We start from the raw sequence: 27,565 nt of genomic DNA, 5'->3' as shown, positions 1-27,565 counted from the left end.
TTTAGAGCTTGGGTGGAGAGCTACACATTTCGGTTTTCACTTGGAGTAGAGAGCTGAGCATATCGGTTTAGAGCTGTAGTGGTGAGCTGGAGTGGAGAGCTGCACATTTCGGTTTGGAGCTTGGGTGGAGAGCTACACATTTCGGTTTAGACTTGGACTGGAGAGCTGTGCAGTTAGGTTTTGAGCTAGAGTGGAGCGCTGCGCATTTTGGTTTAGAGCTGGAGTGGATAGCTGGCGTGGGGAGCTGCACATTTCTCTTTAGAGCTTGGGTGGAGAGCTGCACATTTCGGTTTAGAGCTGGAGTGGAGATCTGCACATATTGGTTTAGAGCTAGAGTGGAGAGCTGGAGTGGAGAGCTGCGCATTTCAGTTTAGACCTGGAGTGGAGAGCTGGAGTGGAGAGCTGCACATTTCGGTATTTGAGCTGGAGTGGAGAGTTTCACATTTTGGTTTAAAGCTTTTGTGGAGAGCTGCACATTTCTGGTTAGAGCTGGAGTGGAGAGATGCACATTTTGGTTTAGAACTGGAGTGGAGAGCTGCACATTTCAGTTTATAGCTGGACTGGAGAGCTGCACATTTTGGGTTAGAGCTGGAGTGGATAGCTGGCGTGGAGAGCTGCACATTTCGGTTTAGATCTGGAGTGGAGAGCCGCGCATTTCGGTTTAGAGCTGGAGTGCAGTGCTGCACATTTCTGTGTAGAGCTGGAGTGGGGAGCTGGAGTAGAGACCTGCTCGTTTTGGTTTAGAGCTAGAGCGGAATGCTGCACATTTTGGTTTAGAGCTGGAGTGGTGAGCTGCACATTTTGGTTTGGAGCTGGAGTGGAGAGGTACATATTGCGGTTTAGAGCTAAACTGGACTGCTGGAGTGGAGAGCTGCACATTTTGTTTTAGAGCTGGAGTGGAGAGTTTCACATTTCGGGTTTAGAGATGGAGTGGATATCTGCACATTTCGGTTTACAGCTTGGGTGGAGAGCTACACATTTCGGTTTAGACTTGGACTGGAGAGCTGCGCAGTTAGGTTTAGAGCTGGAGTGGAGCGCTGCACATTTTGGTTTAGAGCGGGAGTGGATTGCTGGAGTGGAGAGCTGCACATTTCGGTTTAGAGCTTGGGTGGAGTGCTACACATTTCGGTTTAGTCTTGGACTGGAGAGCTGCGCAGTTAGGTTTAGAGCTGGAGTGGAGCGCTGGAGTGGAGAGCTGCACATTTCGGTTTAGAGCTGTAGTGGAGAGCTATAGTGGTGGGCTGCACATTTCGGTTTAGAGCTGTAGTGGAGAGCTGGAGTAGAGAGCTGCATATTTCGGTTTAGAGATGGTGTGGACTGCTGCACATTTCCGTTTAGAGCCGGGATGGAGAACTGCACATTTCGGTTTAGAGCTGGAGTGGACAGCTTCACATTTCGGTTTAGAGCTGGAGTGGAGTGCTGCACATTTCGGTTTAGAGCTGCAGTGTAGAGCTGGAGTAGAGAGCTGCACATTTCGGTTTAGAGCTGGAGTGGAGAGCTGCACATTTCGGTTTAGAGCTGGAGTGGAGAGCTGGAGTGGAGAGCTGCACTTTTCTGTTTAGAGCTGGAGTGCATAGCTGCACATTACGGTTTAGAGTTGGAGTGGAGAGCTGGAGTGGAGCGCTTCACATTTCGCTTTAGAGCTGGAGTGGAGAGCTGCACATTTCGGTGTAGAGCTGGCGCGGAGAGCTGCACGTTCTGTTTTAGAGCTGGAGTGGAGAGCTGCACATTTTGGTTTAGAGCTGGAGTGCAGTGCTGCACATTTCTGTGTAGAGCTGGAGTGGAGAGCTGGAGTGGAGACCTGCACATTTTGGTTTAGAGCTGGAGCGGAGAGCTGCACATTTTGGTTTAGAGCTGGAGTGGAGAGGTACATATTGCGGTTTAGAGCTAAACTGGAGTGCTGGAATGGAGAGCTGCACATTTTCTTTTAGAGCTGGAGTGGAGAGTTTCACATTTCGGGTTTAGAGATGGAGTGGATATCTGCACTTTTCGGTTTACAGCTGGGGTGGAGAGCTGCAGCTTTCGGTTTAGAGCTGGAGTGGAGAGCTGGAGTGGAGCGGTGCACATTTTGGTTAGGAGCTGGAGTGGAGAGCTGCACATTTTGGTTTAGAGCTGGAGTGGAGAGCTGCACGTTTCGGTTTAGAGCTTGGGTGGAGAGCTACACATTTCGGTTTACACTTGGAGTAGAGAGCTGAGCATATCGGTTTAGAGCTGTAGTGGTGAGCTGGAGTGGAGGGCAGCACATTTCGGTTTAGAGCTTGGGTGGAGGGCTACACATTTCGGTTTAGACTTGGACTGGAGAGCTGCGCAGTTAGGTTTTGAGCTAGAGTGGAGCGCTGCGCATTTTGGTTTAGAGCTGGAGTGGATTGCTGGAGTGGAGAGCTGCACATTTTGGGTTAGAGCTGGATTGGATAGCTGGCGTGGAGAGGTGCACATTTCTGTTTAGAGCTTGGGTGGAGAGCTGCACATTTCGGTTTAGAGCTGGAGTGCAGATCTGCACATATCGGTTTAGAGCTAGAGTGGAGAGCTGGAGTGGAGAGCTGCGCATTTCGGTTTAGACCTGGAGTGGAGAGCTGGAGTGGAGAGCTGCACATTTCGGTATTAGAGCTGGAGTGGAGAGTTTCACATTTTGGTTTAGAGCTTTTGTGGAGAGCTGCACATTTCAGGTTAGTGCTGGAGTGGAGAGATGCACATTTTGGTTTAGAACAGGAGTGGAGAGCAGGAGTGGAGAGCTGCACATTTCAGTTTAGAGCTGGAGTGGATAGCTGGAGTGGAGAGCTGCACATTTCGGTTTAGAGCTTGGGTGGAGACCTACAAATTTCAGTTTAGACTTGGAGTGGAGAGCTGCACATTTCGGTTTACACCTGGAGTGGAGAGCTGCACATTTCAGTTCATAGCTGGACTGGAGAGCTGCACATTTTGGGTTAGAGCTGGAGTGGATAGCTGGCGTGGAGAGCTGCACATTTCGGTTTAGAGCTGGAGTGGAGAGCTGCACATTTCGGTTTAGAGCTGGAGCGGAGAGCTGCACATTCTGTTTTAGAGCTGGAGTGGAGAGATGCACATTTCGGTTTAGAGCTGGAGTGGAGAGCTGCACATTTTGGTTTAGTGCTGGAGTGGAGAGCTGGAGTAGAGACCTGCACGTTTTGGTTTAGAGCTAGAGCGGAATGCTGCACATTTTGGTTTAGAGCTGGAGTGGTGAGCTGCACATTTTGGTTTAGAGCTGGAGTGGAGAGGTACATATTGCGGTTTAGAGCTAAACTGGACTGCTGGAGTGGAGAGCTGCACATTTTGTTTTAGAGCTGGAGTGGAGAGTTTCACATTTCGGGTTTAGAGATGGAGTGGATATCTGCACATTTCGGTTTACAGCTGGGGTGGAGAACTGCACATTTCGGTTTAGAGCTGGAGTGGACAGCTTCACATTTTGGTTTAGAGCTGGAGTGGAGTGATGCACATTTCGGTTTAGAGCTGCAGTGTAGAGCTGGAGTAGAGAGCTGCACATTTCGGTTTAGAGCTGGAGTGTAGAGCTGCACATTTCGGTTTAGAGCTGGAGTGGAGAGCTGGAGTGGAGAGCTGCACTTTTCTGTTTAGAGCTGGAGTGCATAGCTGCACATTACGGTTTAGAGTTGGAGTGGAGAGCTGGAGTGGAGAGCTTCACATTTCGCTTTAGAGCTGGAGTGGAGAGCTGCACATTTCGGTTTAGAGCTGGAGCGGAGAGCTGCACGTTCTGTTTCAGAGCTGGAGTGGAGAGCGACACATTTTGGTTTAGAGCTGGAGTGCAGTGCCGCACATTTCTGTGTAGAGCTGGAGTGGAGAGCTGGAGTGGAGACCTGCACATTTTGGTTTAGAGCTGGAGCGGAGAGCTGCACATTTTGGTTTAGAGCTGGAGTGGTGAGTTGCACATTTTGGTTTAGAGCTGGAATGGAGAGGTACATATTGCGGTTTAGAGCTAAACTGGAGTGCTGGAGTGGAGAGCTGCACATTTTGTTTTAGAGCTGGAGTGGAGAGTTTCACATTTCGGGTTTAGAGATGGAGGGGATATCTGCACATTTCGGTTGACAGCTGGGGTGGAGAGGTGCACATTTCTGTTTAGAGCTGGAGTGGAGAGCTACCCATTTCGGTTCAGACTTGGACTGGAGAGCTGCGCAGTTAGTTTTAGAGCTGGAGTGGAGCGGTGCACATTTTGGTTTAGAGCTGGAGCGGAGAGCTGCACATTTCGGTTTAGAGCTAGAGTGGAGAGCTGCACATTTCGGTTTAGAGCTTGGGTGGAGAGCTACACATTTCGGTTTACACTTGGAGTTGAGAGCTGAGCATATCGGTTTAGAGCTGTAGTGGTGAGCTGGAGTGGAGAGCTGCACATTTCGGTTTAGAGCTTGGGTGGAGAGCAACACATTTCGGTTTAGACTTGAACTGGAGAGCTGCGCAGTTAGGTTTAGAGCTGGAGTGGAGCGCTGCACATTTTGGTTTAGAGCTGGCGTGGATTGCTGGAGTGGAGAGCTGCACATTTTGGGTTAGAGCTGGAGTGGATAGCTGGTGTGGAGAGCTGCACATTTCGGTTTAGAGCTGGGGTTTAGAGCTGCACATTTCGGTTTAGATTTGGAGTGGAGAGCTGCACAGTTAGGTTTAGAGCTGGAGTGGAGCGCTGCACATTTCGGTTTAGAGCTGGAGCGGAGAGCTGCACATTCTGTTTTAGAGCTGGAGTGGAGAGCTGCACATTTTGGTTTAGAGCTGGAGTGCAGTGCTGCACATTTCTGTGTAGAGCTGGAGTGGAGAGCTGGAGTGGAGACCTGCACATTTTGGTTTAGAGCTGGAGCAGAGAGCTGCATATTTTGGTTTAGAGCTGGAGTGGTGAGCTGCACATTTCGGTTTAGAGCTGTAGTGGAGAGCTAGAGTGGAGAGCTGCATATTTCGGTTTAGAGATGGTGTGGACTGCTGCACATTTCAGTTTAGAGCCGGGATGGAGAACTGCATATTTCGGTTTAGAGCTGGAGTGGAGAGCTTCACATTTCGGTTTAGAGCTGGAGTGGAGTGCTGCACATTTCGGTTTAGAGCTTTGGTGGAAGGCTGCATATTTCAGTTTAGAGCTGCAGTGTAGAGCTGGAGTAGATAGCTGCACATTTCGGTTTAGAGGTGGAGTGGAGAGCTGCACTTTTCTGTTTAGAGCTGGTGTGCAGAGCTGCACATTACGGTTTAGAGTTGGAGTGGAGAGCTGGAGTGGAGCGCTTCACATTTCAGCTTAGAGGTGGAGTGGAGAGCTGCACATTTCGGTTTAGAGCTAGAGCGGAGAGCTGCACATTCTGTTTTAGAGCTGGAGTGGAGAGCTGCACATTTTGGTTTAGAGATGGAGTGCAGTGCTGCACATTTCTGTGTAGAGCTGGAGTGGAGAGCTGGAGTGGAGACCTGCACATTTTGGTTTAGAGCTGGAGCGGAGAGCTGCACATTTTGGTTTAGAGCTGGAGTGGAGAGGTACATATTGCGGTTTAGAGCTAAACTGGAGTGCTGGAGTGGAGAGCTGCACATTTTGTTTTAGAGCTGGAGTGGAGAGTTTCACATTTCGGGTTTAGAGATGGAGTGGATATCTGCACTTTTCGGTTTACAGCTGGGGTGGAGAGCTGCAGCTTTCGGTTTAGAGCTGGAGTGGACAGCTTCACATTTTGGTTTAGAGCTGGAGTGGAGTGATGCACATTTCGGTTTAGAGCTGCAGTGTAGAGCTGGAGTAGAGAGCTGCACATTTCGGTTTAGAGCTGGAGTGTAGAGCTGCACATTTCGGTTTAGAGCTGGAGTGGAGAGCTGGAGTGGAGAGCTGCACTTTTCTGTTTAGAGCTGGAGTGCATAGCTGCACATTACGGTTTAGAGTTGGAGTGGAGAGCTGGAGTGGAGAGCTTCACATTTCGCTTTAGAGCTGGAGTGGAGAGCTGCACATTTCGGTTTAGAGCTGGAGCGGAGAGCTGCACGTTCTGTTTCAGAGCTGGAGTGAAGAGCTACACATTTTGGTTTAGAGCTGGAGTGCAGTGCCGCACATTTCTGTGTAGAGCTGGAGTGGAGAGCTGGAGTGGAGACCTGCACATTTTGGTTTAGAGCTGGAGCGGAGAGCTGCACATTTTGGTTTAGAGCTGGAGTGGTGAGTTGCACATTTTGGTTTAGAGCTGGAATGGAGAGGTACATATTGCGGTTTAGAGCTAAACTGGAGTGCTGGAGTGGAGAGCTGCTGTGGAGGATTGGCTTGTCGAAAAAAGGTCAAAGGTCATGCTCCCATCAACGAGCTGAAACAAGACATCTGTGTAGAAGATGGTGCAAACCTCTCACGCCAGATAATGAGGAAATGAAGGACACCGGCAAACAGCAACATACTATGACCAATCACAGCCAAGGCCACTAAGTGATAAGTGCATGAGAAGGAGGATGGTGGGGGGGTGCACGGTGTAGCTGCAAAAAATGTAGAAGCTACAAACCAATGATCTTGTAACATGTAAAAGCTGTAAGCCAATGATCTCTCTGTAACCAAACTATAAACATGCAAGCAAGGTATATAAGTATCCATCTGCTTAGCAATAAACGAGACTTGTCGGTCATCATCGGATGAGCTCGTCTGCCGGCGATTCCCACAAATGGTGACCCCGACGTGATCCCTCGAACACCACGGTGGGACGACGTAAGTTCTGCTCGGGTCCTGATCGCAGCCACAGGACGGTCAAAGCGCCAAGATCTCAGGATTTTAAGCGCCGGATCCTGGGTGACCGTATAGACGAGCCCGGCCGATACGCGCCGCTGAAACCTGAAGGGGCTGCAACAAGCGCGCTAAGGTATGGAAAGGCAAGCGGCGTATGATTTATTTACTGCCTTCTTACAAAAGCGGCAGGTTAAAGGGATCAACCTGCAGAAAGAGCTGCAGGGACTGTTAGCTTATGGACAGTCTAAGGGATGTTTTGTTAACCCTCACACTGTCCATAAATTAGCAGAAAGGCGAAAATTTGGAGATAAGATTTGGCAAGCTATATATAATACCCTGTTAAAACAAAAGGCTGGGAAGACAGCAGGGATCGGGAAAGCTCCGAAGAACGCAGCCACAGAAGGCAGTGACACTGTGAAACATTTGTTGGTCATTTGGAGAACTATTTTAGAGATGTTAAAGTCAAAGTTAGGTAAATTATGGTGGGTGGTACATAATGAACTTTTACAATATCAGGCAGAAAAGAAAGCTGCCGAGCAGGCACTCACGGCTCAGGCAAAAAACAGAAGTTATGAAATTGACTGGCCTTCCTCCATTCCAATGCCATCTGCTTTTTCACAAGTAATGTTGCCATCTCCACAAAATGCAGATGACACCGGAACAAGCCCCTCAGTTTCGGAACCAATAGCTCCCCCCACCACTACGACTCTAAAACCAGAAAAGCCCTCTGTTAACCCTCTTTCAAGCAATGAGCCTATCCCTGGGGCAGAAAGTGACCTAGTGGAGGCCATAGCTAAAGAAAGAAGGGAGGCTTGGGCAGCGGTGGCTAGGGACAGCCTTGAAAAGGGGGATGATGAGGTGGCGACCTCGTTGGCATGCCCGGTGACTTTTCAGCAACACCAGGGTGGTTTGATGGCAACTGTTACCCCTTTAGATTGGAAACTGTTATCACAATTACGAGCGACGGCCAGTCAATTTGGAGTCACCAGTGAGCCGGTAAAACAGATGTTAGATTATATCTGGACTGCTCATATCTTGCTACCATCCGATTGCAAGAGTATTGCTAAGCTTATATTCTCACAACATCAGCAGTTGCTTTTTAACGCTCATTGGCAAAATCTGGCTCATGGATTCGTAGCTATACAAAGACAACCTGGGGATCCCCTTTACGGGGTAACCCTGGATGAGTTAATGGGTACAGGACCGTTTTTTAGAACCGAGGCACAAGCTTTATTAGGACCCGATAAGTGTAGAGCAGCTATGAATTTGGTACGGCAAGCTATTAACCAAGTTAAGGACCCAGGAGGTGTGCCTTCATATATGGCTATCAAGCAAGGACGAGACGAATCATTTGGGTCCTTTATAGACAGAGCTGCTGCAGCTATTGAGAAAGCAGGCGTCCCAGACTACATGAAGGGAGCCATGTTAAAACAATGTGCTTTACAAAACTGCAACCCCATTACCCGAAATGTTATTCTTACTTTGGGAGCTGATTGGACTATAGAGGAAGCATTAGAAAGAATGGCCTCACAACCAACAGGGCCGCAAGCTATGGTAGTAGATGCCATAAAACAGCTAGCTGAGGGAATTCAGGAACAAGCTAAGGCTTCACAGACTCAGGTGTTAGCCGCTCTTGCACCCCTTCAAGCGTCAGCCGCACTTGGCCAGCGTAACCGCGGCCCTCTACGCTGTAATCGATGTGGAGGAATGGGACATCTCCGCCGAGAATGCACTGTCTCAGGAGTGTGGTGTCAGAAATGCCGAAACAACTTACATAACACCTCTATGTGTCGGCGAGGTTCGGGAAACTGCAACAGGAGCGCGTACACCAACGGCCACGTGCAGAAACAAGTTGCCACTGCAGCTCAGATGATTCCACCCCCTTGCAACCCGCAACCAGCGGAAGCTTCGGCTTGGACCTGGCAACCTCTGTAGAAATAACACTTGTAACTTCACAACCTCAAAAGATCCCTACAGAAATTAAGCAAATGGAACCCAGTGTCCCCCCGCCACCCCTGGCCACCCCTGAGCATCTGCCAGTTGCCGTCGCAGCTGCAAAGTCTGGAGACAGAGATGAAGACACTCTTTTTGACCCAGACCCTACTGACCCCAAGAAAGAGCCTGTGCGTGCTCATCAGGCTGCTGTTGCTGCTCCTGAAGTTCTGACGCCTGTTAATTCTGATACTGACCGGGATGATCCTTTTGACATGGAGCCAGAAAAGAAGCCTAATTTATATCCCCCAGATCCTCATGATAAATGGACAGCTGTAAAGGGAGAAGCGAAATGGGTGTGGGATGCAGATGTATTGTGTGCTTTCCCTGTGATGTATGTGCTGGATCAAGACCCGCGGCGGGAAGGTCTCTGATATGCCCTTATCAGGGGTATCGGGCGGACTGTGACGGACTGTGGACTTGGGGTCCCATATACAACTCATTTGATACAGTCTGTCTGTGATACTCATGTACTAGAAGTTAGCAAATATGTCTATGATCTTATTGATGCTTGGAAACCTTTATAGATATTGCTGGCCACTTCTTCTGACATAGACTGGCCACCTGTGTCAGAATGAGTGTGCATTTTGATCAGTATAAAAGCCCAAGCCTCATGCGATGTGAGGGAGGCAGAGCCTCTGCGGGGACGCTCGCTAGGGCTGAGCCTGCCACCTCACACTGGGATGATGCTTGTTGGAGCTGGTTTCCTGATAGTCTTCACAGAGTCCTTATGCCACGTTCTGTACGTGGAACTGTGTAGTGCGAGTAATGATTGTCTGGATTTTGTGTTTCAAACATTGTGGTTGTGTGAAATGTGCTTGTGGGATCCCATATGCATACGTATGTGTGTGTGTGTGTGTGATGAGAGCAGATGGTGTTCTATGTATTTTTTTTTTTGTTATCGTGTTCATGTAAAAGTTTTTAACAGGTAGTGGTTTAACATTTCAGGCAAGAAAGGGTTAATGCAAAAGTGTGGTTGCTGACAGGTATTTATGGCTGCTGCTGAAGCAGGCAGGCAGCTGTAGCTGCTGCCGAGCAGGCTGCTGTTTGTAGCCCCGCAAAGCAGAGCGAACAACTTTTGAAAAAAAAAAAAAAAAAAAAAAAGGGTGGGGGGAGAGAAGAAAGGAAGGTAAAGTTGCAGAGCACAGGTAGACAAATGCAAATCCAGGTGATAGATTGGAAATCTATTCAGAGAGAGGCTCTGTCAAACAATGATTTTGATTGTTGCAGGAAAAGATTCTTGCCTTTCCTGTTAAGTACCAGATTAACGCTCAAGGTCAGGCAGTAAATGCTGAAATGTCTCCCTTAAATTGGAAATTGCTATCTCAGTTAAGGCAAACTGTTATTTCTACAGGCATTCAGTTTGAACCCACTAGGCAGATGTTGTCATATATTTGGGGAACAGATTTGCTGTTATATTAAAAGTATTGTGAAATTAATCCTCACCCCTTTGCAGTTGTTGTTATGGAACATGTATTGGCAGAAAACCTGTCAAGAGGCAGTTGCAGTTCAGCGAGGCCAGGGAGATCCCCTGATTGGGGTGCAATTACAACACCTGATGGGAACTGGACAGTTCTCCACTAAGGAGGCTCAAGTCCAGCTAGGTCCAGAATTGTTAAAAGAATCTATGAGACTAGCCTTGCTACTGGGGAGATCATCATCTGCGTTGAAAGGACTATTCATTGTTCCAGGTGTCATCGATGCTGATTACATGGGTGAAATTACGTTAAATTATTTATGCATCTTTGGTGATGAACAAACTCCAGCGGTTATTAAGCACTTTGTACAAACAGAAGATAAAGCCTTCTTTTAAGGCGTACTATCGAGATCCTAATACAGATTTGTGGCAGGGACCAGCAGAAGTAATATATCTGGGCCGTGGTTACGCCTGTGTTTCTGCTCCTGCAGGACCCTTGTGGGTACCATCCAAGTGACTAAGACTGGCTGTTGCAGAAGCTCCAGTGACGGCGTCTTCGAGCTAGTGTATGGACCCTGACTCGCAGGCCCGGGAGGAGCGTTGCTTGCGCCGAGCGCTACAGCCACTAATAGAAGAACTTAACTCCTTAGTCAACACAGAGCTTTCATTGAGCACGGTCGCCCTCCTAGATCCGGTCCATGGCCACAGGCATATAGTGGTACTACTGAGATTGATGATACAACAAGTGCTTCGATAACTCTGTAGTTTTTGTCATCAGTGTGACCCTACAGTAGAATTATATTGTGGTGGTTGTCAGTCTATAAGGCATCTTCGCCAGAGTTAGCTGAAACAAAGACCTTTTGTATAGTCTGTCAAATTATCTTTTATGCAACCCACTTATAGCGCTTCAGAAATATTTAGCTGATTTTAGAAGTACAGATTTTGAATTACTCGAGTTATTTGAAAATCGAGGTTCACTTCATAGAGCTGCATATACGTTTGCTTTACAAGCTGCTTCGCCGTTATAGGTCTCATAATTACAGGGGGTTTGTTACTTTGTTATGCTTTGCAATGTTGTTCTGCTTGTTTACAACGACTCCTGACTCAGTCCTTATTCCTTTATAAAGAAAAAGGGGGAATTGTGGAGGATTGGCTTGTCGAAAAAAGGTCAAAGGTCATGCTCCCATCAACGAGCTGAAACAAGACATCTGTGTAGAAGATGGTGCAAACCTCTCACGCCAGATAATGAGGAAATGAAGGACACCGGCAAACAGCAACATACTATGACCAATCACAGCCAAGGCCACTAAGTGATAAGTGCATGAGAAGGAGGATGGTGGGGGGGTGCACGGTGTAGCTGCAAAAAATGTAGAAGCTACAAACCAATGATCTTGTAACATGTAAAAGCTGTAAGCCAATGATCTCTCTGTAACCAAACTATAAACATGCAAGCAAGGTATATAAGTATCCATCTGCTTAGCAATAAACGAGACTTGTCGGTCATCATCGGATGAGCTCGTCTGCCGGCGATTCCCACAAGCTGCACATTTTGTTTTAGAGCTGGAGTGGAGAGTTTCACATTTCGGGTTTAGAGATGGAGGGGATATCTGCACATTTCGGTTGACAGCTGGGGTGGAGAGGTGCACATTTCTGTTTAGAGCTGGAGTGGAGAGCTACCCATTTCGGTTCAGACTTGGACTGGAGAGCTGCGCAGTTAGTTTTAGAGCTGGAGTGGAGCGGTGCACATTTTGGTTTAGAGCTGGAGCGGAGAGCTGCACATTTCGGTTTAGAGCTAGAGTGGAGAGCTGCACATTTCGGTTTAGAGCTTGGGTGGAGAGCTACACATTTCGGTTTACACTTGGAGTTGAGAGCTGAGCATATCGGTTTAGAGCTGTAGTGGTGAGCTGGTGTGGAGAGCTGCACATTTCGGTTTAGAGCTTGGGTGGAGAGCAACACATTTCGGTTTAGACTTGAACTGGAGAGCTGCGCAGTTAGGTTTAGAGCTGGAGTGGAGCGCTGCACATTTTGGTTTAGAGCTGGCGTGGATTGCTGGAGTGGAGAGCTGCACATTTTGGGTTAGAGCTGGAGTGGATAGCTGGTGTGGAGAGCTGCACATTTCGGTTTAGAGCTGGGGTTTAGAGCTGCACATTTCGGTTTAGATTTGGAGTGGAGAGCTGCACAGTTAGGTTTAGAGCTGGAGTGGAGCGCTGCACATTTCGGTTTAGAGCTGGAGCGGAGAGCTGCACATTCTGTTTTAGAGCTGGAGTGGAGAGCTGCACATTTTGGTTTAGAGCTGGAGTGCAGTGCTGCACATTTCTGTGTAGAGCTGGAGTGGAGAGCTGGAGTGGAGACCTGCACATTTTGGTTTAGAGCTGGAGCAGAGAGCTGCATATTTTCGTTTAGAGCTGGAGTGGTGAGCTGCACATTTCGGTTTAGAGCTGTAGTGGAGAGCTAGAGTGGAGAGCTGCATATTTCGGTTTAGAGATGGTGTGGACTGCTGCACATTTCAGTTTAGAGCCGGGATGGAGAACTGCATATTTCGGTTTAGAGCTGGAGTGGAGAGCTTCACATTTCGGTTTAGAGCTGGAGTGGAGTGCTGCACATTTCGGTTTAGAGCTTTGGTGGAAGGCTGCATATTTCAGTTTAGAGCTGCAGTGTAGAGCTGGAGTAGAGAGCTGCACATTTCGGTTTAGAGGTGGAGTGGAGAGCTGCACTTTTCTGTTTAGAGCTGGTGTACAGAGCTGCACATTACGGTTTAGAGTTGGAGTGGAGAGCTGGAGTGGAGCGCTTCACATTTCAGTTTAGAGGTGGAGTGGAGAGCTGCACATTTCGGTTTAGAGCTAGAGCGGAGAGCTGCACATTCTGTTTTAGAGCTGGAGTGGAGAGCTGCACATTTTGGTTTAGAGATGGAGTGCAGTGCTGCACATTTCTGTGTAGAGCTGGAGTGGATAGCTGGAGTGGAGACCTGCACATTTTGGTTTAGAGCTGGAGCGGAGAGCTGCACATTTTGGTTTAGAGCTGGAGTGGAGAGGTACATATTGCGGTTTAGAGCTAAACTGGAGTGCTGGAGTGGAGAGCTGCACATTTTGTTTTAGAGCTGGAGTGGAGAGTTTCACATTTCGGGTTTAGAGATGGAGTGGATATCTGCACTTTTCGGTTTACAGCTGGGGTGGAGAGCTGCAGCTTTCGGTTTAGAGCTGGAGTGGAGAGCTGGAGTGGAGCGGTGCACATTTTGGTTAGGAGCTGGAGTGGAGAGCTGCACATTTTGGTTTAGAGCTGGAGTGATTTGCTGGAGTGGAGAGCTGCACATTTCAGTTTAGAGCTAGAGTGGAGAGCTGCACATTTCGGTTTAGAGCTTGGGTGGAGAGCTACACATTTCGGTTTACACTTGGAGTTGAGAGCTGAGCATATCGGTTTAGAGCTGTAGTGGTGAGCTGGAGTGGAGAGCAGCACATTTCGGTTTAGAGCTTGGGTGGAGAGCTACACATTTCGGTTTAGACTTGGACTGGAGAGCTGCGCAGTTAGGTTTTGAGCTAGAGTGGAGCGCTGCGCATTTTGGTTTAGAGCTGGAGTGGATTGCTGGAGTGGAGAGCTGCACATTTTGGGTTAGAGCTGGATTGGATAGCTGGCGTGGGGAGCTGCACATTTCTCTTTAGAGCTTGGGTGGAGAGCTGCACATTTCGGTTTAGAGCTGGAGTGCAGATCTGCACATATCGGTTTAGAGCTAGAGTGGAGAGCTGGAGTGGAGAGCTGCGCATTTCGGTTTAGACCTGGAGTGGAGAGCTGGAGTGGAGAGCTGCACATTTCGGTATTAGAGCTGGAGTGGAGAGTTTCACATTTTGGTTTAGAGCTTTTGTGGAGAGCTGCACATTTCAGGTTAGTGCTGGAGTGGAGAGATGCACATTTTGGTTTAGAACAGGAGTGGAGAGCAGGAGTGGAGAGCTGCACATTTCGGTTTAGAGCTGGAGTGGATAGCTGGAGTGGAGAGCTGCACATTTCGGTTTAGAGCTTGGGTGGAGACCTACAAATTTCAGTTTAGACTTGGAGTGGAGAGCTGCACATTTCGGTTTACACCTGGAGTGGAGAGCTGCACATTTCAGTTCATAGCTGGACTGGAGAGCTGCACATTTTGGGTTAGAGCTGGAGTGGATAGCTGGCGTGGAGAGCTGCACATTTCGGTTTAGAGCTGGAGTGGAGAGCTGCACATTTCGGTTTAGAGCTGGAGCGGAGAGCTGCACATTCTGTTTTAGAGCTGGAGTGGAGAGATGCACATTTCGGTTTAGAGCTGGAGTGGAGAGCTGCACATTTTGGTTTAGTGCTGGAGTGGAGAGCTGGAGTAGAGACCTGCACGTTTTGGTTTAGAGCTAGAGCGGAATGCTGCACATTTTGGTTTAGAGCTGGAGTGGTGAGCTGCACATTTTGGTTTAGAGCTGGAGTGGAGAGGTACATATTGCAGTTTAGAGCTAAACTGGACTGCTGGAGTGGAGAGCTGCACATTTTGTTTTAGAGCTGGAGTGGAGAGTTTCACATTTCGGGTTTAGAGATGGAGTGGATATCTGCACATTTCGGTTTACAGCTGGGGTGGAGAGGTGCACATTTCGGTTTAGAGCTTGGGTGGAGAGCTACACATTTCGGTTTAGACTTGGACTGGAGAGCTGCGCAGTTAGGTTTAGAGCTGGAGTGGAGCGCTGCACATTTTGGTTTAGAGCGGGAGTGGATTGCTGGAGTGGAGAGCTGTACATTTCGGTTTAGAGCTTGGGTGGAGTGCTACACATTTCGGTTTACACTTGGAGTTGAGAGCTGAGCATATCGATTTAGAGCTGTAGTGGTGAGCTGGAGTGGAGAGCAGCACATTTCGCTTTAGAGTTTGGGTGGAGAGCACCACATTTCGGTTTAGACTTGGACTGGAGAGCTGCGCAGTTAGGTTTAGAGCTGGAGTGGAGCGCTGGAGTGGAGAGATGCACATTTCGGTTTAGATCTGTAGTGGAGAGCTATAGTGGTGGGCTGCACATATCGGTTTAGAGCCGTAGTGGAGAGCTGGAGTAGAGAGCTGCATATTTCGGTTTAGAGATGGTGTGGACTGCTGCACATTTCAGTTTAGAGCCGGGATGGAGAACTGCACATTTCGGTTTAGAGCTGGAGTGGACAGCTTCACATTTTGGTTTAGAGCTGGAGTGGAGTGATGCACATTTCGGTTTAGAGCTGCAGTGTAGAGCTGGAGTAGAGAGCTGCACATTTCGGTTTAGAGCTGGAGTGTAGAGCTGCACATTTCGGTTTAGAGCTGGAGTGGAGAGCTGGAGTGGAGAGCTGCACTTTTCTGTTTAGAGCTGGAGTGCATAGCTGCACATTACGGTTTAGAGTTGGAGTTGAGAGCTGGAGTGGAGAGCTTCACATTTCGCTTTAGAGCTGGAGTGGAGAGCTGCACATTTTGGTTTAGAGCTTGGGTGGAGAGCTGCACATTTCGGTTTAGATTTGGAGTGGAGAGCTGCACAGTCAGGTTTAGAGCTGGGGTGGAGCGCTGGACTGGAGAGCTGCACATTTCGGTTTAGAGCTGTAGTGGTGAGCTGTAGTGGCAAGCTGCACATTTCGGTTTAGAGCTGTAGTGGAGAGCTGGAGTGGAGAGCTGCATATTTCGGTTTAGAGATGGAGTGGACAGCTGCACATTTCAGATTAGAGCCGGGATGGAGAACTGCACATTTCGGTTTAGAGCTGGAGTGGAGTGCTGCACATTTCGGTTTAGAGCTTTGGTGGAGAGCTGCACATTTCAGTTTAGAGCAGGAGTGGATAGCTTGAGTGGAGAGCTGCACATTTCGGTTTAGAGCTTGGGTGGAGACCTGCACATTTCGGTTTAGACTTGGAGTGGAGAGCCGCACATTTCGGTTTACACCTGGAGTGGAGAGCTGCACATTTCGGTTTATAGCTGGAGTGGAGAGCTGCACATTTTGGGTTAGAGCTGGAGTGGATAGCTGGTGTGGAGAGCTGCACATTTCAGTTTAGAGCTGCAGTGGAGAGCTGGAGTGTAGAGCTGCACATTTCAGTTTAGAGCTGGAGTGGAGAGCTGCACATTTCGGTTTACAGTTGGAGTGGAGAGCTGGAGTGGAGAGCTTCACATTTCAGTTTAGAGCTGGAGTGGTGTGCTGCACATTTCGGTTTAGTGCTGGAGTGGAGAGCTGCACATTTCAGTTTAGAGCTGCAGTGGAGAGCTGGAGTGGAGAGCTGCAAATTTCAGTTTAGAGCTGGAGTGGAGAGCAACACATTACGGTTTAGAGTTGGAGTGGAGAGCTGGAGTGGAGAGCTTCACATTTCGGTTTAGAGCTGGAGTGGAGAGCTGCACATTACGGTTTAGAGCTGGAGCGGAGAGCTGCACATTCTGTTTTAGAGCTGGAGTGGAGAGCTGCACATTTTGGTTTAGAGATGGGGTGCAGAGCTGCACATTTCTGTGTAGAGCTGGAGTGGAGAGCTGGAGTGGACACCTGCACATTTTTGTTTAGAGCTGGAGCGGAGAGCTGCACATTTTGATTTAGTGCTGGAGTGGTGAGCTGCACATTTTGGTTTAGAGCTGGAGTGGAGAGGTACATATTGCGGTTTAGAGCTAAACTGGAGTGCTGGAGTGGAGAGCTGCACATTTTGTTTTAGAGCTGGAGTGGAGAGTTTCAAATTTCGGGTTTAGAGATGGAGTGGATATCTGCACATTTCGGTTTACAGCTGAGGTGGAGAGGTGCACATTTCTGTTTAGAGCTGGAGTGGAGAGCTGCAGCTTTCGGTTTAGAGCTGGAGTGGAGCGCTGCACATTTTGGTTTAGACCTGGAGTGGAGAGCTAGAGTGGAGAGCTGCACATTTCGGTTTAGAGCTGGAGTGGAGAGTTTCACATTTTGGTTTAGAGCTGGAGTGGAGAGCAGCACATTTCGGGTTAGAGCTGGAGTGGAGAGCTGCACATTTTGGTTTTGTGTTAGAGTGGGGAGCTGCACATTTCGGTTTAGAACAGGAGTGGAGAGCAGGAGTGGAGAGCTGCACATTTCAGTTTAGAGCTGGAGTGGATAGCTGGAGTGGAGAGCTGCACATTTCGGTTTAGAGCTTGGCTGGAGATCAGCACATTTCTGTTTACACCTGGAGTGGAGAGCTGCACATTTCGGTTTAGAGCTGGAGTGGAGATCTGCACATATCGGTTTAGAGCTAGAGTGGAGAGCTGGAGTGGAGAGCTGCGCATTTCGGTTTAGAGCTGGAGTGGAGTGCTGCACATTTCGGTTTAGAGCCTTGATGGAGAGCTGCACATTACGGTTTAGAGCTGGAGTGGAGAGCTGGAGTGGAGTGCTGCACATTTCAGTTTAGAGCTGGAGTGGAGAGCTGCACATTTCGGTTTACAGTTGGAGTGTATCGATGGAGTGGAGAGCTTCACATTTCAGTTTAGAGCTGGAGTGGTGTGCTGCACATTTCGGTTTAGTGCTGGAGTGGAGAGCTGCACATTTCAGTTTAGAGCTGCAGTGTAGAGCTGGAGTGGAGAGCTGCACATTTCGGTTTAGAGCTGTAGTGGAGAGCTGCACATTTTGGTTTAGAGCTGGAGTGGAGAGCTGGAGTGGAGAGCTGCACATTTCGGATTAGAGCTGGAGTGGAGATCTGCACATTTTGGTTTAGAGCTGGAGTGGAGAGATACAAATTTCGGTTTAGAGCTGGAGTGGAGTGCTGGACTGGAGAGCTGCACATTTCGGTTTAGAGCAGGAGTGGAGAGCTGCACATTTCGATTTAGAGCTGGAGTGGAGAGATTCAGATTTCGGTTTAGAGCTAGAGTGGAGAGATGCATATTTTGATTTAGAGCTGGAGTAGAGAGCTGCACATTTCGGTTTAGAGCTGGAGTGGAGAACTGCACATTTTGGTTTAGAGCTGGAGTAAGGAGCTGCACATTTTGGTTTAGAGCTGGAGTGGAGAGCTGCAAATTTCGGTTTAGCGCTGGAGTGGAGAGCTGCCCATTTCGGTGTAGAGCTGGAGTGGATAGCTGCACATTTTGGTTTAGAGCTGGAGTCGAGAGCTGCACATTTCGGTTTAGAGCTGGAGCGGAGAGCTGCACATTCTGTTTTAGAGCTGGAGTGGAGGGCTGCACATTTTGGTTTAGAGATGGAGTGCAGTGATGCACATTTCTGTGTAGAGCTGGAGTGGAGAGCTGGAGTGGAGACCTGCACATTTTGGTTTAGAGCTGGAGCGGAGAGCTGCATATTTTGGTTTAGTGCTGGAGTGGTGACCTGCACATTTTGGTTTAGAGCTGGTGTGGAGAGGTACATATTGTGGTTTAGAGCTAAACTGGACTGCTGGAGTGGAGAGCTGCACATTTTGTTTTAGAGCTGGAGTGGAGAGTTTCACATTTCGGGTTTAGAAATTGAGTGGATATCTGCACATTTCGGTTTACAGCTGGGGTTTAGAGGTGCACATTTCTGTTTAGAGCTGGAGTGGAGAGCTGCAGCTTTCGGTTTAGAGCTGGAGTGGAGAGCTGGAGTGGAGACCTGCACATTTTGGTTAGGAGCTGGAGTGGAGAGCTGCACATTTCGGTTTAGAGCTTGGGCGGAGAGCTACACATTTCGGTTTAGACTTGGACTGGAGAGCTACGCAGTTAGGTTTAGAGCTGGAGTGGAGCGCTGCACATTTTGGTTTAGAGCTGGAGTGATTTGCTGGAGTGGAGAGCTGCACATTTCGGTTTAGAGCTTGGGTGGAGAGCTACACATTTCGGTTTACACTTGGAGTAGAGAGCTGAGCATATCGGTTTAGAGCTGTAGTGGTGAGCTGGAGTGGAGAGCTGCACATTTCGGTTTGGAGCTTGGGTGGAGAGCTACACATTTCGGTTTAGACTTGGACTGGAGAGCTGTGCAGTTAGGTTTTGAGCTAGAGTGGAGCGCTGCGCATTTTGGTTTAGAGCTGGAGTGGATAGCTGGCGTGGGGAGCTGCACATTTCTCTTTAGAGCTTGGGTGGAGAGCTGCACATTTCGGTTTAGAGCTGGAGTGGATAGCTGGCGTGGGGAGCTGCACATTTCTCTTTAGAGCTTGGGTGGAGAGCTGCACATTTCGGTTTAGAGCTGGAGTGGAGATCTGCACATATTGGTTTAGAGCTAGAGTGGAGAGCTGGAGTGGAGAGCTGCGCATTTCAGTTTAGACCTGGAGTGGAGAGCTGGAGTGGAGAGCTGCACATTTCGGTATTTGAGCTGGAGTGGAGAGTTTCACATTTTGGTTTAAAGCTTTTGTGGAGAGCTGCACATTTCGGGTTAGAGCTGGAGTGGAGAGATGCACATTTTGGTTTAGAACTGGAGTGGAGAGCTGCACATTTCAGTTTATAGCTGGACTGGAGAGCTGCACATTTTGGGTTAGAGCTGGAGTGGATAGCTGGCGTGGAGAGCTGCACATTTCGGTTTAGAGCTGGAGTGGAGAGCTGCACATTTCGGTTTAGAGCTGGAGTGCAGTGCTGCACATTTCTGTGTAGAGCTGGAGTGGAGAGCTGGAGTGGAGACCTGCACATTTTGGTTTAGAGCTGGAGCGGAGAGCTGCACATTTTGGTTTAGAGCTGGAGTGGAGAGGTACATATTGCGGTTTAGAGCTAAACTGGAGTGCTGGAATGGAGAGCTGCACATTTTCTTTTAGAGCTGGAGTGGAGAGTTTCACATTTCGGGTTTAGAGATGGAGTGGATATCTGCACTTTTCGGTTTACAGCTGGGGTGGAGAGCTGCAGCTTTCGGTTTAGAGCTGGAGTGGAGAGCTGGAGTGGAGCGGTGCACATTTTGGTTAGGAGCTGGAGTGGAGAGCTGCACATTTTGGTTTAGAGCTGGAGTGATTTGCTGGAGTGGAGAGCTGCACATTTCAGTTTAGAGCTAGAGTGGAGAGCTGCACATTTCGGTTTAGAGCAGAAGTGGAGAGCTGCACGTTTCTATTTTGAGCTGGTGTGGAGAGCTGCACATTTCAGTTTAGAGCTGGAGTGGAGAGCTGCACATTTCGTTTTAGAGCTGGAGTGGAGAGCTGCACATTTCGGTTTAGAGCTAGATTGGAGACCTGCGCATTTCTGTTTAGAGCTAGAGTGGAGAGATGAACATGTTGGTTTAGACTTGCACTGGAGAGTTTCACATTTCAGTTTAGAGCTGGAGTGTAGAGCTGTGGTGGATAGCTGCACATTACGGTTTAGAGCTGGAGTGGAGAGCTTTACATTTCGGTTTAGCGATATAGTGGAGAGCTGGAGTGGAGAGCTGCACATTTCGGTTTAGAGCTGGAGTGGAGAGCTGCACATTTCTATTTTGTGCTGTAGTGGAGAGCTGCACATTTTTGACTAGAGCTGGAATAGAGAGCTGCACATTTCGGTTTAGAGCTCGAGTGGAGAGCTGCACATTTCAATTTAGAGCGGGAGTGGTGTGCCGCACATTTCAGTTTAGTGATGGAGTGGAGAGGTGGAGTGGAGAGCTACACGTTTCGGTTTAGAGCTGGAGTGGAGAGCTGTTTATTTCGGTTTAGAGGTAGTGTGGAGAGCTGCACTTTTCGGTTTAGAGCTGGAGTGGAGAGCTGGACTGTATAGCTGCACATTTTGGTTTAGAGCTGGAGCTAACAGCTGCAGATTTCAGTTTAGAGCTGAAGTCGAGAGCTGCGCATTTTTGTTTAGAGCTGTATCGGAGAGCTACACAATTCGGTTTAGAGCTGGATTGGAGAGCTGCAAATTTCGGTTAAGACCTCGAGTGGAGAGCTGCACATTTCGGTTTAGAGCTGGTATAGAGAGATGCACATTACGGTTTAGAGCTTGGGTGGAGTGCTGGAGTGGAGAGCTGGAGTGGAGAACTGAACATTTAGGTTTAGAGCTGGAATGGACAGCTGCACATTTCGGTTTAGAGCTGGTGTGGAGAGCTGTGGTGGAGAGCTGCACATTACTGTTTTGAGGTGGAGTGAAGAGCTGCACATTTTGGTTTAGACCTGGAGTGGAGAGCTGGAGTGGTGAGCTGCACATTTCGGTTTAGAGCTGCAGTGGAGAGATGCACATTTATATTTTGAGCTCGATTGGAGAGCTGCACTTTTCAATTTAGAGCTGGAGTGGAGAGCTGCACATTTCGGTTTAGAGCAGGAGTGGAGAACTGCACATTTTGTTTTAGAGCTGGAGTAGAGAGCTGGAGTATAGAGCTGCACATTTCGGTTATAGCTGGAGTGGAGAGCTGCACATATCGGTTTAGAGCTGGACTGGAGAGCTGCACATTTCAATTTAGAGCTGTAGTGGAGAGATTCACATTTCGGTTTAGAGCTGGAGTGCAGAGCTGCATATTTCAGTTTAGAGCTGGAGAGGAGAGCTGCACATTTCGGTTTAGAGCTGTAGTGGATAACTGCACATTTTAGTTTAGAGCTGGAGTGGAGAGCTGCACATTTCGGTTTAGAGCTGGAGTGGAGAGCTACACATTTCGGTTTAGAGCTGGAGTGGAGAGCTGCACATTGCGGTTTAGAGCTGCTGTGCAGAACTGCACATTTTGGTTTAGAGCTGGAGTAGAGAGCTGCACATTTCGGTTTAGAGCTGGAGTGGAGAGCAGACCATTTCGGTGTAGAGCTGTAGTGGAGTGCTGCACATTTTGGTTTTGAGCAGGAGTGGAGAGCTGGTGTATAGAGCTGCACATTTACGTTTAGATCTGGAGTGGAGAGCAGCACATTTTGGTTTAGAGCTGGAGTGGAGATCTGCACATTTCGATTTAGAGCTGGAGTGGGGAGCTGCACATTTCAGTTTAGGGATGGAGTGGAGAGCTGGAGTGGAGAGCTGCACATTTCGATTTAGAGCTGGAGTGGAGAGCTGCACTTTACAGTTTAGAGCTGGAGTGGAGAGCTGCACAGTAAGGTTTAGAGCTGGAGTGGAGAGCTGGAGTGGAGTCTTGCACATTTTGGTTTAGAGCTGGAGTGGAGAGCTGCACATTTAGATTTAGAGCTGGAGTGGAGAGCTGCACATTTCGGTTTAGAGCTGGTGTAGAGAGATGCACATTTAGATTTAGAGCTGGACTGGAGAGCTGGAGTGGAGAGTTGGAGTGGAGAACTAAACATTAAGGTTTAGAGCTGGATTGGTCAGCTGCACATTTTGTTTTAGAGCTGGAGTGGAGAGGTGCGCATTTCGGTTTAGAGCTGGACTGGAGAGATGAACATTTTGGTTTAGAGCTGTGGTGGAGAGATGCACATTACGGTTTAGAGGCGGAGTGAAGAGCTGCACATTTTGGTTTAGATCTGGATTGGAGAGCTGCACATTTCGATTTAGAGCTGGTTTGGAGAGCTTTACATTTCAGTTTAGTGATATAGTTGCTAGCTGGAGTGGAGTGCTGCACCTTTTGGTTTAGAGCTGGAGTGGGGAGCTGTTGTGGAGAACTGTATCTTTTTGCTTATCGCTGGAGTTGAGAGCGGGAGTGGAGAGCTGCACCTTTCGGTTTACCGCTGGAGTGGAGGGCTGGAGTGGAGAGCTGCACCTTTCGGTTTAGCGCTGGAGTGGGGACCTGGAGTGGAGAGCTGCGCCTTTCAGTTTAGCGCTGGAGTGGAGAGCTGCACCTTTCGGTTTAGTGCTGGAGTGAATAGCTGGAGTTTAGAGCTGTGCCTTTCGGCTTAGCGCTGTTGTGGAAAACTGGAGTGGAGGGCTGTACCATTCGGTTTAGCACTGGAGTGGTGCGCTGGAGTGGAGAGCTGCACCTTTCGGTATAGCGCTGGTGTGGAGACCTGGAGTAATGAGCTGCACCTTTATTTTTAGCGCTTGAGTGGAGAGCTGGAGTGGAGAGCTGCACCTTTCAGTTTAGCACTGGATTGAATAGCTGGAGTGGAGAGCTGCACCTTTCGGATTAGCGCTGGAGTGTAGAGCTGGAGTGGAGAGTTGCACATTTCGGTTTAGTGGTGGAGTGGAGAGCTGGAGTGGAAACCTGCTCATTTTGGTTTAGCACTGGAGTGGAGAGCTACACCTTTTGGTTTAGCCTTGGAGTGGAGAGCTGGAGTGGAGAGCTGCACCTTTCGGTGTAGCACTTGAGTGGAGAGCTGGAGTGGAGAGCTGAACCTTTCGGTTTAGCGCTGGTGTGGAGAGCTGGAGTGGAGAGCTGCACATTTCGGTTTAGCGCTGGTGTGGATAGCTGGAGTGGAAAGCTGCACATTTCGGTTTAGCGCTGGAGTGGATAGCTGGAGTGGAAAACTGCTCATTTTGGTTTAGCGCTGGAGTGGAGAGCTGCACATTTCTGTTTAGCGCTGGAGTGGATAGCAGGAGTGGAGAGCTACGCATTTCGGTTTGGCGCTGGAGTGGAGTCCTGCACATTTTGGTTTAGTGCTAGAGTGGAAAGATGGAATGGAGAGCCGCACATTTCGGTTACTGCGGGTGTGGAGAGCTGGAGTGGAGAGCTGCACCTTTCAGTTTAGCGCTGGAGTGGAGAGCTAGAGTGGAGAGCTGGATTGGAGATCTGCACATTTCGGTTTAGTGCTGGAGTGTAGAGCTGGAGTGGAGATCTGTACATTTCAGTTTAGCTCTGGAGTGGATGGCTGTACATTTCGATTTAGTGCTCGAGTGTTTAGCTTCACATTTCATTGAAGCGCTGGAGCGGAGAGCTGCACATTTTGGTTTAGCGCTGGAGTGGAGAGCTTCGCATTTCGGTTTAGCGCTTGAGTGGAGAGCTGCACATTTCGGTTTAGCGCTAGAGTGGAGATCTGGAGTGGACAGCTGCACGTTTCTGATTAGCGCTCGATTGGTGAGCTGCACATTTCATTTTAGCGCTGGAGCGGAGAGCTGCACATTTTGGTTTAGCGCTTGAGTGGAGAGCTGGAGTGGACAGCTGCACGCTTGTGTTTAGCGCTCGAGTGGTGATCTGCACATTTCATTATCGCGCTGGAGCGGAGAGCTGCACATTTTGGTTTAGCGCTAGAGTAGAGAGCTGCGCATTTCGGTTTAGCACTAGTCTGTAGAGCTAGAGTGGAGAGTTGTAGTGGAGAGCACCGCAATTGTGTTTCGCGCTAGAGTGGAGATCTGGAGTGGAGAGCTGCACATTTTGGTTTAGCACTAGAGTGGAGAGCTGGAGTGGAGAGCTGAACCTTTCGGTTTAGCGCTAGAGTGGAGAACTGCACCTTTCGTTTTAGCGCAAGAGGGGAGAGCTGAACATTTCGGTTTAGCGCTTGAGTGGACAGCTGCACATTTCGGTTTATCGCTAGAGTGGAGAGCTGCACATTTCATTTTAGCGCTGGAGCGGAGAGCTGCACTTTTCGGTTTAGCGCTGGAGTAGAGAGCTGGAGTGGAGAGCTGCACATTTCGGTTTAGCTCAAGAGTGGAGAGATGCATATTTCGGTTTAGCGCTAGAATGGAGACCTGAGCATTTTGGTTTAGTGCTAGAGTGGAGAGCTGCACAATTTGGTTTAGTGATAGAGTGGAGAGCTGGAGTGGAGACCTGCACATTTCGGTGTAGCGCTAGACTGGAGAGATGCACGTTTCAGTTTAGCACAAGAGTGGATAGCTGCGCATTTCGGTTTAGCGCTTGAGTGTAAAGCTGCACATTTCGGTTTAGCGCTAGAGTGGAGAGCTGCACATTTCGGTTTAGCGCTGGAGTGGAGAGCTGCACATTTCATTTTAGCTATGGAGCGGAGAGCTGCTCATTTTGGTTTAGCGCTTGAGTGGACAGCTGCGCATTTCGGCGTAGCGCTGCAGTGGAGAGCTGCACATTTTGGTTTAGCGCTAGAGTGGAGAGCTGGAGTGGACAGCTGCACGTTTCGGTTTAGCGCTAGTGTGGAGAGGTGCACATTTCATTTTAGCGCTGGAGTGGACAGCTGCGTATTTCTGCTTTGCGCTGGAGTGGAGAGCTGCACATTTCGGTTTAGCGCTGGAGTGGAGAGCTAGAGTGGAGTTCTGGATTGGAGATCTGCACATTTCGGTTTAGCGCTGGAGTGTAGAGCTGGAGTGGAGAGCTGCACATTTCGGTTTAGCGCTGGAGTGGATAGCTGTACATTTCGATTTAGCGCTCGAGTGGTGAGCTGCACATTTCATTGTAGCGCTGGAGCGGAGAGCTGCACATTTTCGTTTAGCGCTGGAGTGGAGAGCTGCGCATTTCGGTTTAGCGCTGGAGTGGAGAGCTGCACATTTTTGTTTAGCGAGGAGTAGAGAGCTGGAGTGGAGAGCTGCACATTACGATTTAGCACTAGAGTGGAGAGCTGCACTTTTCGGTTTAGTGCTGGAGTGGAGAGCTTTACATTTCTGTTTAGCTCAAGAGTGGAGAGATGCACATTTCGGTTTAGCGCTAGAGTGGAGACCTGCGCATTTTGGTTTAGTGCTAGAGTGGAGAGCTGCACAATTTGGTTTAGTGATAGAGTGGAGAGCTGGAGTGGAGACCTGCACATTTCGGTTTAGCGCTAGAGTGGAGACCTGTAAGTTTCGGTTTAGCACTAGAGTGGAGAGCTGCGCATTTCGGTTTAGCGCTTGAGTGGAGAGCTGCACATTTCGGTTTAGCGCTAGAGTGGAGAGCTGCACATTTCGGTTTAGCGCTGAAGTGGAGAGCTAGAGTGGAGAGCTGGATTGGAGATCTGCACATTTCGGTTTAGCGCTGGAGTGTAGAGCTGGAGTGGAGAGCTGCACATTACGATTTAGCGCTAGAGTGGAGAGATGCACGTTTCGGTTTAGCACAAGAGTGGAGAGCTGCGCATTTCGGTTTAGCGCTTGAGTGGAAAGCTGCACATTTCTGTTTAGCGCTAGAGTGGAGAGCTGCACATTTCGGTTTAGCGCTTGAGTGGACAGCTGCGCATTTCGGCGTAGCGCTGGAGTGGAGAGCTGCACATTTTGGTTTAGCGCTCGAGTGGAGAGCTGGAGTGGACAGCTGCACGTTTCGGTTCAGCGCTTGTGTGGAGAGGTGCACATTCCATTTTAGCGCTGGAGTGGACAGCTGCGTATTTCTGCTTTGCGCTGGAGTGGAGAGCTGCACATTTCGGTTTAGCGCTTGAGTGGAGAGCTGCACATTTCGGTTTAGCGCTGGAGTGGAGAGCTAGTGTGGAGAGCTGGATTGGAGATCTGCACATTTCGGTTTAGTGCTGGAGTGTAGAGCTGGAGTGGAGAGCTGCACATTTCAGTTTAGCTCTGGAGTGGATAGCTGTACATTTCGATTTAGCGCTCGAGTGGTGATCTGCACATTTCATTATCGCGCTGGAGCGGAGAGCTGCACATTTTGGTTTAGCGCTGGAGTGGAGAGCTGCGTATTTCTTTTTAGCGCTGGAGTGGAGAGCTGCACGTTTCGTTTTAGGGCTCGAGTGGTGAGATGCACATTTCATTTTAGCGCTGGAGTGGAGAGCTGCACATTTTGGTTTAGCGCTTGAGTGGAGAGCTGCACATTTCGGTTTAGTGCTAGAGTGGAGATCTGGAGTGGACAGCTGCACGCTTGTGTTTAGCGCTCGAGTGGTGATCTGCACATTTCATTTTAGTGCTGGAGCGGAGAGCTGCACATTTCGGTTTAGCGCTAGAGTGGAGAGCTAGAGTGGAGAGCTGCACATTTTGGTTTAGCACTAGAGTGGAGAGCTGGAGTGGAGAGCTGAACCTTTCGGTTTAGCGCTTGAGTGGAGAACTGCACCTTTCGTTTTAGCGCAAGAGGGGAGAGCTGCACATTTCGGTTTAGCTCAAGAGTGGAGAGATGCACATTTCGGTTTAGCGCTAGAGTGGAGACCTGCGCATTTTGGTGTAGTGCTAGAGTGGAGAGCTGCACAATTTGGTTTAGTGATAGAGTGGAGAGCTGGAGTGGAGACCTGCACATTTCGGTTTATCGCTAGAGTAGAGACCAGCACGTTTCGGTTTAGCACTAGAGTGGAGAGCTGCGCATTTCGGTTTAGCGCTTGAGTGGAGAGCTGCACATTTCGGTTTAGCGCTAGAGTGGAGAGCAGCACATTTCATTTTAGCACTGGAGCGGAGAGCTGCACATTTCGGTTTAGCGCTGGAGTGGAGAGCTGCACATTACGATTTAGCACTAGAGTGGAGAGCTGCACGTTCCGGTTTAGCGCTGGAGTGGAGAGCTTTACATTTCGGTTTAGCTCAAGAGTGGAGAGACGCACATTTCGGTTTAGCGCGAGAGTGGAGACCTGCGCATTTTGGTTTAGTGCCAGAGTGGAGAGCTGCACAATTTGGTTTAGCGCTCGAGTGGAGAGCTGGAGTGGACAGCTGCACGTTTCGGTTCAGCGCTTGTGTGGAGAGGTGCACATTCCATTTTAGCGCTGGAGTGGACAGCTGCGTATTTCTGCTTTGCGCTGGAGTGGAGAGCTGCACATTTCGGTTTAGCGCTTGAGTGGAGAGCTGCACATTTCGGTTTAGCGCTGGAGTAGAGAGCTGGAGTGGAGAGCTGCACATTTCGGTTTACCTCAAGAGTGGAGAGATGCATATTTCGGTTTAGCGCTAGAATGGAGACCTGCGCATTTTGGTTTAGTGCTAGAGTGGAGAGCTGCACAATTTGGTTTAGTGATAGAGTGGAGAGCTGGAGTGGAGACCTGCACATTTCGGTGTAGCGCTAGACTGGAGAGATGCACGTTTC

This window comes from Lathamus discolor, chromosome W, assembly GCF_037157495.1.
Source record: "Lathamus discolor isolate bLatDis1 chromosome W, bLatDis1.hap1, whole genome shotgun sequence".
NCBI classification, from domain to species: domain Eukaryota; kingdom Metazoa; phylum Chordata; class Aves; order Psittaciformes; family Psittacidae; genus Lathamus; species Lathamus discolor.
The sequence above is the reverse complement of the archived record's forward strand: the minus strand, read 5'-3'. Positions refer to the sequence as shown.